Source organism: Passer domesticus, chromosome 4 (assembly GCF_036417665.1).
Source record: "Passer domesticus isolate bPasDom1 chromosome 4, bPasDom1.hap1, whole genome shotgun sequence".
Lineage (NCBI taxonomy): Eukaryota > Metazoa > Chordata > Aves > Passeriformes > Passeridae > Passer > Passer domesticus.
In genome coordinates this window covers 61063437-61077793 of record NC_087477.1, presented here as the reverse complement: position 1 = coordinate 61077793, position 14357 = coordinate 61063437, and the positions used below count along the sequence as shown (strand labels likewise).

The window sequence follows — 14357 nt, the reverse complement described above, 5'->3', positions numbered from 1 at the left end:
TGTCACATCAGGACTTTAATTTGACTTCTCATGTGTTTCATGAACTGGTGGCATGTAAAAGAGAGTACATTCCAGAAAAAACAAATAAAGCTATCAGGTGGTGAGGTTTGCCTTGTTCTAATCTCTGGCCTTTGAAAAGTGAAGGAAAATTATTTTCTGAAGATGTACCACAAGACCAATGAAGAGTAGTAAGGTTATTCTGAGGCTTTAAACAGTTTTTCTTTGGAAACTCAATTCTTTTGGGAACAGTTATTGCTAGAAATGAAATCTAAGCGGATTAAAATTGCCTTGATGATGTCAACAAAAGAAAAGTAATTTCTTTTTGCAGTTACTGAACTGCATCATTTCAGAGAGGAAAAAATGTAATATTTGTCTTTGTGTATTTACTCCAGAAAAGACCATTTTATACACGGGAAAATGTTACTTTTGGTCTGTTATTGGTCACCTTAGAAGATGAAACATAACACTAAAAGAGCACTTGGGGAGCACAGCATGGGGGTTGCTGTACATGCTGTGGCACTGGTGACCTGGAAGAACAGGAGCCTCCACAATGACTGCCTGTTTCTACCAGGGATTCTCAGTCATGCTCAGAGCACAGGCAGCTTCACAAAAGGATCAACTTTCCTATCTAAAGCATAAGACAGTCTCTTGCATTTAGTAGCTAAGGAGACAGATTTCTGAAACAAGATTTTCCATAACCACCTCCTCAATGGACACTGTGTTTTAGGGCATCTACTACTTCCCAAGAGACCAAAACAGGTCTCTCATGGTCCAGGCTCCCTTTGACACAACCTGGACCCCTTCTAAACACCATAGGAAATATAACCACAACCACAATACTGCCATTGGTTATGGTGAGAAACCTACAGGTCGTTCCTCAGCTGGCTGCCAGAAGGAGGTTCATGCCCTGCTAAGCTGTCACACAGCTGGTACCTCCATCAATAGGGTGTGCCCAGCACCTGGCCATCCACTGCTTCAAGACCTCAGCCAGGGACTTTGGAGGTCGCAGAGAAGCAGCAGGACAGATCCTGTGCTTTCAGATGCTCTTTTACTGAAACTATCAGCGAAACCTAAATCATTACAACCCCTAACAATGACTGGAACTGATTAAAGGGCATTTTACAAAAGGTTCCTCCCTGGGTACACTGTGAACGTGTTTCACCGAGAGCAGCCAGCTTCTCTCCTACTTCAGCTGGCCAAAGGTTAGCACGTCAAAGCGAACAAAGTCCAGCCGTAGTTCATGGCTAAAAGGCTAAAGCCACTCTGGCTTATGGCAGGTGCTCTAGCAGTAAAGCTGCTGTGACACTGAAAACACACACATGGAAACTACTGTAAAATTTGGAAGAGGAGGGAGTGCATTCCGGCACAGAAGACAAACAACATTTGCTGCTGTGACTGCGCAAACAGGCAATAATAGACTCATTGTCTTTGTCTGAGTTAATTTCCCTGTTTGCACATCCTAACACTTGCATGCTCTTCCTGGTTTTCCTGAATGTGTGGTGCCCCCATCCTGGTTTCTTAAAAATGGTCCCACACCCTGTCCCTGCAGGGCCTACAAACTCATGACTTCCAGTCTTTCATCTCCACATTCCCACCTGTGGCTCTCTCACCACGTGCAGTCAAGCCACTTGTGGGTGGAGAGAGGTCTCAGACAGTTCATGCAGCCTTGGGAAAGCCAGGACTAACTCTGAGATTACATTTCTATGAAGCTGAGGGAGAAGCAGTCAGAGCTGAGCTTTTCCCCAGTGGTGTTTGGGGAAGCAGGGCTGTACAAGGTGCAGGTGCTGGCACCCATGGCCTCAGCAGCCACACAGCCTGCAGGACACGGTGCAGGGAGGGGCAAAGGGGACAGGTTGGGAGGATGGGAATTGCTGGGAACCTGGACTAAAGCTGGAATTGCTCTGTCATTCTACAGTGGTATTGTAGAAAAGCAGACTTAATAAGTTGTGTTAGTCATAGATCAGCCAGCTATAATGATTTTAAATCCTCCAGTCCCTGTCTGTCAAATACACACTGAGATAAGTAGGAACTAAGCATGCTCAAGAGCCTTTGAAGACTGTATGGGTGCCTAGAAACTGGGCTTGGGAGGTCTGACTTTAATTACTCATGTCTTAAACCAGCAACATATAAAAATCCAGTTCTGTCTTTCAAACACAAATTTAAATCACTCACATATTGCCCAGGTCACAGAAACTTTATTGAAAAAAGTACACAGTAACATTCTAACCTTGAGTAAAAATAAATTTTCTGAGACTATGCTGTACTTTGTTTCATTAGGCATAATTTTTAAATTAACCTAGACTTAAAGAAACATATTCCAGAAGAGCTGACCTTATAATGAAACAAGGAAGAAACAACGAGGACAGGTAGAAATCTGAAGAGTAGAGGATATCTTCAGATAAGGGTGTATAAGGGAACAATCCCATTGCCTGTTGGTTTGGAAACCTCTGACAGCAAATATACTGCACGTTACTGTGCCTTCATTTCAGCAAAGGGAAAACACAGTTTGTTTCTTATCCCATTGCAGGGCTTTGTTTCTGATGCCCTTACGCTCAAAAGCGGCAAAAGCACCAAAACAACATACTGTTTAATATCAAACAATGCTCTTGTTTCTCATCAGAACAGGGAAGTCAATGCTTCCTCAGCTGCACAGCCAGAATGAACATAATTACACATTTAGACTGGGATTATCAAAGCGTGAAAGCAAGGCAAATTTTTGATAGCAGCAAAACCTGTTAGGACTTTCTCTAAGTGCCTGTCAAGCATGATGTTTTCTAAAACTCGTTGTCAGTTCTTAGCTCAGAAAAAGGAATCAACATCTGCAGATGTGGCATGGGGAAAAGGAATACGTTGCATTACTGCTGGTATTTCACAACTCAGATTCTCTGCCCTGCTTTGCAGCAATTCTTTCTCTTGGTTTGACCCATAAATTACATTCTGGACATGAAAGTTCAATAGAAACTTAATTCTTAAAAGGATATTTTTAGTTCTAATCATGTATGTTCTCCATCAAAATTGTGTTTTGCTTAAAAAAAATTCTCAACAGGCCATAACATAAGCACACTACCTGGACTTTAGCTTCCATATCTTGAGGAAGAGCTGCAGAAACTCCCTTCTGAACAAGGATCACTTTTACTCCTAGGAGGAGATTCCTGGTGAAGGAAGGACTTGCCCACTGCCCGTGTGGCACCTCCACTTGACCTGTGAGACAGCAGGGCATGGTACATGTGTCCTGTCCATTCCCAGCCAATGAACCCCTCTGCTCTCTTTTAGGTCCTCTTTTAGAGAGAATCAACCAATTCTTCCTGACCAAAGTCAAAATGTGGCTCCAGGGACAGACACAATGGGTCAGCTTGTGCCAGGAACGGCTGCCTGGGCTGAGGCAGCAGAATCTTCTGAGAGGGTTGTTGCACCCCCAGGTGACCCTCTGTAACCCTATGCTCTGGTGAAATTATAATGATGCCTTAGAACTAGGAGGGTCATCACATGTACTAGAGAAGACATGGGTTACTTGTTATATGGATGAGCCAGCCTGCTCCAGAGAGGTTAGCAGGCCACCCCCAGCTTCTGATACAAATAATACATTCATATTAATTTAAATTAGTAAACTGTCTGCTACTACTTTTATTTTCCTTAAGCAACACAGCATAGTTAGTAAATGTAAGTGAAAACTGCTGGTTACAAAAATTACTCTATACAAAAGCAATATCTAGCAGGCAAAATAAATTTGGAAGTCTGAGGTGCAAGTTGCACATATTTGGTGTCATACCTCCAAATGACTTTCTGTGATTCTACTGAAACCTGCCAGGAAAAACCTACCCTGAGGTCAGGTGAGGCAAAATTTATTTTCCTTTTGGTTTCTCAGAAGTGGAGTAATTGTATGTAATGTGGGCCTATAACTAAAAGGTTACTTCATTTATAAATGTGCAGAAACTTGCATCTAGCATTGGACCAGTTAGAGGATAATGCAAATGTTGCTATGTCTGCCCCCCTCTCATAGACATTTGCAGTGCAAATGGTTAAAAAAACCTCACACAAATGGAAATGGCATCTTCTCCTGGGAAGAGGCAGGCAAGCAGAGGAGAGAGAGGCACGTCATGGCACAGCCTGCTGCTGACAGCCTTAAATCACCAAAGAGGAATGAAATACTGTGCCATTACACCCAACTTGCACAGAAAGCATCCCACTGCTAGCAGGTGAATGGGAAAGTCGTATTTCACAACCAGATTTCAGCAAGGAGGTCATGCTTTGAAGATGAGAGGCTGTGCAAAAGAAACAGGCTATTTTTAAAAGTCAAGCCCAATGCTTGGAGAAAACCTTTTAAAAAGTAGCCGCCAGCACAGCTGTGTTTATGGGTCTATTCAAGCAACGAGTTGGCTCATAGAACTTGAGTGCAAGCAATGATTTAACTTCATGACCCAAGCAAGAATCTGGAACACTCCAGAAACAATTTTAGCAAAGGTCCATTTAATGAGTCAGAGTGTCCTGTTATCTGATGGCATGCTTTTACATGGGGGGGGGCTATTTTAATTGCTGTATAATAATCTGAGAAGCTGCAAAGGGTTGAATGCTTCCCCCTTCAGTACCTGCCCAGTCAACATCTATCATGGTTGTGCACTGTATCCTCCTCAGCAAGGCAAAACTGCTCTCTCTCCACTGGACCTATCTGGGCCAGGGTAGGGAGTCACCCTGCACATGCCCTCTGGACAGCTGGGACTGTGACCTGGGCTGCAGCTCTCCTGTCCTTTCCTGTGAACTTTCCTTGCTTTTATGGCTGGGGAAGGGATCCCATCTTCCTGGTATTTGTGTCTGTTCTTTTTCACATGAGCAGCCAGGAGAATAAATGAGAAGTAGATCGTGTTCAGGAATCAGAAATAAATCCTATTTGAAAGCAGAAGAGATGATTCAGATGGGTACATTTGTTCTGGTGATGGTTTTCATAAAAAAACACCTCCTAGTCTCTTTACTCAGTCCCCCATTAATTTTCCAAAAAGCCCCCAGCAAAACCCAAATATTTGACCCTTTTGATCTGTTCCTGACAGAGCTGACAGGAGACTTATAGACACTATGAGTTAACTATATGACTAAAAACTGCCAGTCCCAAATATTTTTATAGGCAAACAGGAAAATCTATTGCATGTAAGAAAACAACCGATGTAATATGCTAATCTGAGGTGTCAAAAAGCTGCTCTTAAATCTAAAAATATTTAATATTTGTAAAGTTGCTTAATTAAAAAAAATAGTGGTTTTTTTTTTTCTTTTTTTTTTTTCTTTTTTTGGTCAGGCAAAAGTTAGACCTGGAATGGTCAAACGCCTGTCACTGAACTATGTGCAATTGTTTTTCTGTCAGGAATTCTAATTCATAATCTCTAACACCAAAACTTCACCTGCAGGTATAGGAATACTGAATATCAACTGTCTTCCAGAGTCAAAGTGATCAGAGGGATTAAAGAGGAGGAGCAGAGGGACTTGCTTGCACATCTGTTTGTTAGGTCCTTGCATATGCCCCTCTCACACAAACTCACAGATATTACTTGCTAACAGCCTGAAGGACACAAACCAGAGAGGTTTCCAGTGCCTGCTGTCTTGACACAGAAACTAATCTACAAGACAGAATAACCCTTTTTTAAATTGATTGCAGTTCACTCACAAAAACAACCCCAAAACATTAACATTAAGTAATTTACATAATTTCAACTCTGGAAAACCTGTGTTTAAACAAAACAGCAAAATCCCTGGAACTGGATTGGAGAAGCATGAGAGAAAAAAAAGCAAAAACCCAAACAACAAAACATGGATTCTATCTCCCACAGCCTGGCATGTTAGCACAACTCTATTCCAAAAATTTACTTACTAAAAAATCTGTAAAAATCTGACCTCTTGAAAATAACCTTCCTGCCCCCTTCCCCCCTGCCCCCCTTTTTTTGTTTAATGTACCTTTATGGTATATTCAAGAACAAAACAATCAGGCCTCAAAGTTCAGCACCATTGTAAAATTAAGTGCCAGTTAATAACTTGCCAAGGAGAGCAATCATGGACTCTGGACACAAAGTCTAGTGAGGTCGCTGGAGTGTCCCACATACCCAGGGCAAATGGAGATCTGCACCGTGAAGTTCTTTTATGTGGTGCTAGCACAGAGTTTCTTTACTTAATCAGGTAGAAGTTTAAGAAGACTGCTTATCACCATAAGGAAAGAGAGGGAAGGATTCATGAAAGCATGAGTTTACCAGTTTTGCTACTGTCCATCAGAAATCCTAATATTTGACTAGGAATGATTATTATGCATGTTTTTGGAATAATTCCTTCTTGACCTGTTTTTAACCTAGTTCTTTAGTTTTCCACAAAACAAAGCTCTAATTAGACTCCTGATGCAGTGAAATATCTAAACAAGTGCAAACAGTATAAATTTCATCGCATTAACAAAATTATGCTGTGTCTAAAACTACACATGTGCTGTTGGGGGTGGATCCTCCCTGCATCTCCCAGATTGTAGCCAGAAGTCTCAGTGAACTTCCTACCACCATGGTTAATGAACAGAAGAGTTTCACTGTCTATTCACACTGCCCTAAAGACACTCCCAAGTAATTCAACAATTCCTTTATTGAAACTTCCTTGTTTAAATGCAAATGAAAAGCAGAGCTGAGCCTACAGTGTTGAATAAACATAAATTGCAATGCCTTAACTGGATTTAATTTTCATGCCTTCCCTCTTTTCTTCTGTCAGGAAGATATGTCATCATGAAGTTTAAAAGAATCCTCTTTCTATTTACGGAAGGTTGCTCACCTTTCCATTTGCAATTTTTAAGATGAACTAAAAAGAAACATTCTTCATTGAAACATGTCCTTTACACCTGTGCAGAAAGCAGCCACTTTGAAAAATGCTCAGTTGCAGACATTTACATTATTCCAGTTAGTGAGTCATAGCATTGTATCCAACGTCAACACTAACTTCCCATTTACATCAAAATATTCTGCAGCACAAAATACAGTACTCCTCAAGTGAAAAGCTTAGCATATAGAACAGTACTATATTCAACAGCTGTGCATGACTCTAGCTTTAATGTGGGCTATCTGTTATTATGGTGGTAGTACAGAATCACAGTAGTGGTTTTCACTCTGGCTGATCAGAAAGAAATTTTCTTCAGCCTCATTGGAGCAACTGCTCAACACAAAATGGATCAGGAGGGTGACTTTTGCTGACTTTTGTTCAGGGTGAAACCCCATCGGGGCTTTGAGGAAGAGGACTCTAGCCTGTTGAACCTGTCAAAATAGATTTGCACTGGATGTACTGACCATTCCCCTTATCTCTGGATTGTGGAAAGGAGGAGCCTGTTGGCTGTTGTCAGGAAGACAGGCTTGTTTAGGCCCTCAGCACTCTAGTCTTGGATTTCCAGCCAAATGACACCTTTCTGCTGTGGGGTGTGATGCACCTCTGAAACAGGCAGCTCTTCTGAAGTCCAGGCAGCTGGTCATCAGCCCATCTTACTGCTCCCCCACTCCCTTCTCCCACCATTCTACCTGCCTGTTTCTGTGGCATTGCTCCCTTCCATGGAATTTTTCTCAATGTTGTCCTGATATACCAGGTGTCCAGAGCCCTTTTCCTGCCTTTCATCCTTCTCTCAGCCAAGAGCAGCAGGGTTCCCCCATGCCCACCACCATATCAAGTCCTCTCCACAGAGATCTCCAGGATCAGTGGTGCTCGTTTAAATAGATGTACTTGATAATTTCCCACTCTCCCCTATGATTTTGGTTTTGCAGGGACTGTGGTATGATAATGACAGCATTACTCAGTTTCAAACAGTGTCACCTCTGATGAGAGATTCCCACCTGACTGCTCACACAGAGCTAAGCTTTGCACTTCTGTACTGATTGACAAGAAGTTGTAATAAAATGTTGAGCAGATGAAAATATAGGAATATACAGAATGGGGTCCATAGGCACATCCTACTAATTTTTAGTAATACAGCCTGGTTTTGATGGCAATCCATTCAGAGCTATCCTTGATGTTACGTCCATACAATGATCCAGGCATGCTTTGCCCTTTCAGATTTACTCATGAGCACAGTCCCTTCAGCATGTAGGATGTAATTGCAATGTCGGTTCCCAGGATAAAGTTAACAGGTATAAACCTGCTACCAGATAGAGGAGGGTTTGCAGAATCAAGATTTTATCTATTATTCCCATTGATTAACACCAATGGACCAAGTAATCCTGCTAAATTCATACTGAAGATGCCTATCCACAAATTTTCTATTGTCAAGTCCTTTGTTTCAGATTTATAAAGTTGTCTGCCCATACAGAGCTAACTACAGGTGTGGTTTGATCATTTCTGGGAACCACTCAAGGAAGAGCTTTGTGACAGAGTGGCTGTGACTTGGAGAAGCATGAACAAAAGTGCCATAAACGAGGGTGGCAAAAGCTGTTTCTGTGCATTACAGAATTTTTACATAGCAGTGTTCCTTTTAAAGCATCCCAAATTTTTCAGGTGAAAGTATTCTGTTCAGTAAAGCTTAGCATGATCCCAGCTAACAGTTTGTTTAAGGCTGTTGTGGGGGCTGTTTCCAGTCACAGTAACAGAGATTTCCCAAAGGAAAGAAGATAACAGCAAGATGTGCAATTTTCTGGAGACCATTAAAACCTGCTATAGTACCACAGCATTTTGTCTGATAATATCCTTGCAGGATGTAGGAAAGACTGGAATAATGATTGTTTTCTGCAATTCTTCAGAAGGGATGAGAACTTGGTAGAGGCTGACTCTTCGCTCAGAAACCAAAAAAAGATTTGGTTTGAACAATGTGTTTTTATTTTTAAGCCAAATACTCATTAGATGCAAGAGATACAATCTAATGACCTCTCAAAGTTGTTTCCTTCAAAATACAAAGGTTCAATGGCACTATGGCACTTTTGCTCAGTGTCTTTTTGCTTTTCACCCTTATATGCTGGGGGTTGCAGGGAGTCAGAATACTGTGCTATGAGATGTAAGCCTTGGTTTAGTTCAGCCATTAAAAACATCTATGCAGAATTATTTGTTATTACTTCTACTTCTGCCTTCTAATGTGCAAGCAAACGGTGTTTGATATTGACAGTTGTTTAATGCTGGAATTACAGGGAACCATTGAGGCCCAGCACCAGAAAGGGAAAGGAAGAACTGCCATTCATCTGGGTAGATATGCTTAATCATCAACTATGTACTGCACTCTGATCTGTGCAACATCTGACTTGTGAGGAAATAAAAGTTCTGAAAGTTATTACAGGAAGCAAAAATTGCATAAAGAAATATCACTGAAAGCACACACTGCAAAGAAGGAAAAACTAAATCAAGATCTAAGCACTCATTTCTCTTTGGCACCATTGGAACCACATATACGTGCATGCAGCACAAAATAATTTTTGTAATTACAATAATTAAAGTTCCTTCATTTTATGGAAATTGTATTTCACATTCAGCTGCAATTCATAGGTTAACTTTGTGTTATTTTAGCAAAATTGAAAAGCTGGGGTTTTCATCAAGCATCACTAGTACTTCTGCACAGCTAGAAATGTGCAAAAGTAAGTTTGCTTGTATCTAATCACTGTCTTTTAATGTTTGCATTTTACCTGATAATTTCATTCACTGCAACAGAGAGAGGAACGTCAGCTTATTGTCTCAAAATATGCTTCTTCAATTGGTTCTGAAAAAATAAATAGCTTCCCTCAGAAAACTCAGTCCTATAAAAGAGAGTGTCCCCCGGTAAGATTTACGCTTCTGCCTTAAGGAAATAAACTACTGGAATGCCAGTGTTTTAAATTGCTCCCAAAGTGACACAAAGAGGTTTTTCTGATTGTGTGGGTCGTGTACGTGTAGACTTCTATAGAGAAGACTGTCCAACATTTAGGAAGTCAGTAGCTTTTCTTTATAGAAGGAATGAGTCTTCTGCTGGACTGCAGAGCTCTTGCTCTTCTGCCCCAAGCCCAAGCATCTGCCATGGCCATAATCAGCTGCCATGTGGCAGTCAGGGAGAAAAAAAGTAACTACAAAGTTCTCATTTGGGGTGGGCTCTTAAACAAAGAGGTTCAGCACAGCAAGACACAAGTTACCTATCTGATCCGGGTGATTTGTTGTCAACATCTTTGTAAGGGGGAATCTCACCAGTGGTGTGGTAGCTGCTACACAAACAAGTACAGTAAGCAAATGTAAGCCACCAGAACGAGCACTCGAGTGCAGGAGGTCACTGAAAACAGGCCTGGATGCTCCTCTTGGCATCCTCCAGGGACAGCCCTGTCACTCACCCACACAGAGCAGGGGCTGAGGCTGTCCCAGCCTCCGAAGGGGCACTGCTCACCTTGTGGGGCCTGGCAAGCATGGGCAAGCTGGGAAATCCTGACACTTTCCGGGAAGAGACAGCAGAGTTTTGCAATGCCCATTCTGCTACCCTGGGTGCACGGGGGTTTTTGTTAGGCAGGGTTTCTTTTTTTGCCATTCAACTATCTGGCCCTTACATTGGGAGCATCACTCCCAAAGTATCTGAAGAGATCATTTCCACTTAATATACCCCTTCAACATGGCAATTTCTGGTTCAAATATAAATTAGAAATTTAAAATAGCATCATTATGTGAACTTTGTGAGACCCAGGACATTTTATTTCATACAGGTTTAGCGTTAATGCCTGTGTCGCAGGAACTGCCTTCAAGGGTGAGGAGAGAGTTGTTTTTAACTAGCAACTCTACAACTAGCCCAGTCTAAGCACCAGTCTCAGTCTTTTTCACCTTGTATATCCTGAAGGTTTTGCAGACCAGATGGTCCTCGTGATCCCTGTGCAGCCCTGATCCTTTCAGTCTATGTACACAGGTTCAACCAACTGAAACTCGGTAAACAGCTGTGCTGAAAATCAAGCACAGGGGATGAAACCGGTTTGCTTCATTTTAGCATGCGTTGATATGTTACTATTTAGTGAAACAATTTAAATTGTTCATAATTTACAGATTGTCATGGCTCCCTTATCCTGAATGTTGTTTCAAACAGGACTTAAGGACTGAACAGATCCTGTCTGTGAACTGTCAGATAAGATTTTACCACTTTTTTTTTTTTTTTTGTTTTTTTTTTTTTGTTTTTTTTTGTTACTGTGAAAGAAACTTTTACATCAGTCCAAATTTACTATCAAATACTGGTCCTAGGAGGAGAGGGCAAGAATCCCACAACACTATGACACAGATGAAAATCACAGGTTTTAATCATATCATGCTTTATGTCTACTAATTCACCAACAGACTGAAACTATCATGCAGCCTTTACCAAAAATTTTATTGAATCATATTTGGCCAAAGTCCTTTAAAGCAGCATTTTGTGGGAATCCACTTGTTTAGTTCTCCAGCAACCTTTCCTTGCACTCTTCTCAAGGAGTTTTAGTACTGCTAAGAGTTGGAGCCACGCAGACTATTTTTAAGAAAGTAAATGAGTTACCACACTCCATTGCAACTTTACACCACAGAGCAAGTACTGAGCATAAATATCATGTAGTGTGCAAGCACAGTGAGCAAACACATCAAGAAAATCTCTGTCACGTCAGGAAGGATCTAAACATGAAGCAAGCACAGCCAGGGCCAGACACTGATATACTGGAAGCAACAGGCTATTTAAAAAAAAAATCTCTTGCATTTTGTTTAGCACACAAAACATATCGATATTAAATCATGAATACAGACAACATGTCATTCACTTCACACTGAGCCCTCTTCAGGATTATTTGACAGTTGCCTGGGGTGTAAAAAGTAATTTCTGAGGAGTCACGATATATACTTTTTTGAAGACACATCCAGATCAGCAAAGCACACATGGAGGATGGCTCCTGCATGAATGAGTCAGTTTCCACTGCCTGGCAGAAACTTTCAGTCACTGAGCAAAATTAAAACAATTATTTGAATCTATTCATCTAAACCTCTCTGAGTGGCATATGCATACTAGGAACTTAAATCCTGGCATTTTTTCTGTTTCTAGTGTCCATGTTCCAAGGAACATGGAAATAAACTTGAAAAAATTAGTCACTTTGCCTATTTTTGCAAAGCTCGGTCAAAAATCAGCAAGTATTTTTCAGCATGAGTCACTACCCACGTTCCTGTTGCAATAATTGGATTACACATTTTCATTAAAAACTCTGACTATTATTCCTACTCTTCAGTTAGAAGAGCAGAAGTCAGGTTTGAGTTTTATTAGAAGACAACGACATTTTCAAATGCACTAATTTTGTTTATTTGAAGATACAACAAAATCCAAACAACTAGTTAATCAGCCCATGCTCTAGAGGACACCATTCAGCCAACTAAAAGTTGATAAAAGCAAACAGCAAAATAACAAGGCTAAGTCCCCTTACTACTTCCAGGGAGACAAGCTTTGGCAAACCCTATAACCCAGCACCATTGCCCCTCTGCCTTTCAAGGCTGGGAAAATGAAAGTGGAAAACGGTACCTGGGGAGAAGCTGCTGAGTTCCCGTGGGCACTGGCTACCGCTGGGCTCTCGCTGCCTGCCTGCCTGGGCAGCCCTGTGCTTCCAGCAGCTCGGCTGCCCGCGCTGGTCAATGTTTTACCAGGCTGTGAACAGCCCGTGTCCCACCCTCCTGGCAAACATCTGTGCGAGAAGGCAGTGCCGGGGCCACGGGGGCAGAGCCAGTGCTGGAAAGGTCGCTCCTCTTCTACCTGCCCTGCTCTCCACTGGGAAAACAAAGGACTCAAGAAAGTGAAAACTTGCTAAGAGGGAGATCTGGGGAAAGCATGTCATGAAGGGTAAAAAAAAAAGGTACATAAGCGGTGCTATTAATAGATAATTTGTGGCAGGTAAGTCATGATAACCTTTCTGTGTATTGTTCTAAGGTTGCAGGCAAGCCTAGGTGTGCCTTGCTGAGGGCTGAGTGAATGCTTAATTTGTGGGAGTACATAAATTTCCAAGTAAATCTTTTGTATGAGACAGCACTCAGATAAATAGCAGCTAAGACTCCAAAATTATAACAAAAAGACCAGAACCGCACGATAAAATAATGCAAAGGGAGCCTAAACACCAAGAGAGGGGAGAGAAATGGCCAAAACAATCTGCAACACCTCGCTCTACTCCTGTGTCTTGGCTTTTCAGGAGTGCCTCAGAGTTAAAGCCCTACCTCTGCTAAACAGAGGTTTCCTGTTCTCAGGAAGTTAACAATTACAGAGGACAGATGAAATGGGCTGGCAACTGAGCAATGCTGATAAGGTGACACTGCTGCTCCCTGAGGAGGAAAGGGCAGCCTCTGAACTTGCGAAGCACCCAGAGGCTGGGACTCAACATGGAGTGGCTGTCCCCAACATGGGAGATATTTTCTGGACCTGGTACACAGGTGTTTGCTCATGGAGGAACAATGGGAAAATCAAGGCTACGTTATATGCTCTGGTTTTGTGATATTGCCTTGTCTGTTGCGAGATTTCAATCCTGGTTTGGGGAAGAGCAATTAATTTCATCTCATTTGGATCACCAGCCTAAACAGTATGTATTTTAATGTACATGTTTAAGGAGAAAATCTACATCATAGCTGCTCCAGCTAGTCAGATTAGCTGCTAAGACCTGCCACATGGTGCAACAATGATCACTGTAATGGGGTCCATGTGATGGGGTTGCTGTGGATCCAGATCTTGTACAGCCTTGCAAAGGGGTAGGGGATGTCCATACCCAGGGATGCTGGGTGGAAGGACACCAGCTGAGTCCAGTCATGTTGGAGAGGCACTCTCTGCCTGCTGGGTGCACTGCTGTGTGTGTATTCACTGGTGGCCAGCAGCACAGCTCCATCCAGCTCAACAGCTTGCACACACATGTGACACCATTGCTTCAGCAATAGGTTGTGGCTTGACTTGAGCAGATGTGTCACTGGAATCAGGAGTGCTTTCCCTGAGCCAGGACTGCCCAGAGCCCAGGGCAAACCTGCAGGGGCTGATGCATGGCCACTTGCTGCAGTAACACAAGCCCTGTGGCTACAGCCTAGACCAGATGTCCAGTGTGCCCAGCACACAAAAGTCTGCTCAGCTCTCCAAGGTCCATTTGCTCTGTGTGTTTTCAGGTGTGTTGCTCCCTCTTGCCAGTCTGCATTCACCTCCCCTCCCCTTTTGCCTGGAAAAGGAGAGGCAGAAGGAGAATGTCTCATGCATTTGGTACTATGGCACCATGGCAGCAGCCTGTGACTGCCTGCTAGGATGGTTCTTTACTGGGAATGGGCAGGATGCTGCCATGATTAGAAAAGGCATGTGGACTTCCCTACAGCTGCTAGACACAATCCTGCTGCTGTAGGACAACCTGCAAGACTGATCAATATCTTTTGCATGAGCCTCATGAATTCCCAACATCAATTTGTATGTACACCCTCTG

At 42.3% G+C, this 14357-nt stretch overlaps 1 protein-coding gene across 5 annotated transcripts in view; it reads right to left on the bottom strand.

Annotated features, from left to right (window-relative positions):
* Nucleotides 1–14357, bottom strand: part of RBM47 (RNA binding motif protein 47) — a 77698-nt gene that overhangs the window by 29659 nt on the left and 33682 nt on the right. The window contains exon 1 of one of the 5 annotated variants that reach the window (XM_064418327.1): nt 12443–12595. The exons of 3 other annotated variants lie outside the window; for them this stretch is intronic. The gene's annotated coding sequence lies outside the window, so the exon portion shown is untranslated. Of the gene's footprint in view, nt 1–9596; nt 9656–12442; nt 12596–14357 lie in introns of those variants that run through there. One more of the 5 variants, XM_064418330.1, reaches the window with a different exon arrangement.